This window comes from Galeopterus variegatus, unplaced genomic scaffold (genome assembly GCF_000696425.1).
Source record: "Galeopterus variegatus unplaced genomic scaffold, G_variegatus-3.0.2 Scaffold5001, whole genome shotgun sequence".
Lineage (NCBI taxonomy): Eukaryota > Metazoa > Chordata > Mammalia > Dermoptera > Cynocephalidae > Galeopterus > Galeopterus variegatus.
The window spans coordinates 1-459 of NW_007731112.1; positions in this window are offsets into that span (position 1 = coordinate 1).

Genomic DNA, 459 nt, shown 5'->3' on the forward strand with positions numbered 1-459 from the left:
AAAAAAAAAATTATGACTTAAAGGTGAACTTTGTGATCCTCTCTTCTCACGAAATTATAATTCGGATCTGTTTTGGATAATTATGTCTAATTCTATTAACTGACTGTAAACACAATCACAAATAGCATATTGGGAATACATATTCAATAAACCGCATGTTCTCCAGGGAGTAAGTATTATGTTAGGTTGCTGTGGGAGACCATTAACTCTTTCAGGTCTCCAAGGGGAACTCAGGAAAGTTTGTTTCAGTAGCAAAGAGTCTGGTCTATTAGGAATACAAAGGGTTAATTCTCCCAAAACTTACTACCTTTCTGAGGAATGATTTAAGTTTTAAGAAAAATAAAAACCTTTCAACACCCAAGGGGCTGGCTATCAGCTCAGTTGCTTAGAGCGCAGAGTTATAACACCAAGGTCAAGGGTTCAGATCCCCATAATGGCCAGCGCCCAGGGAAAAAAAAA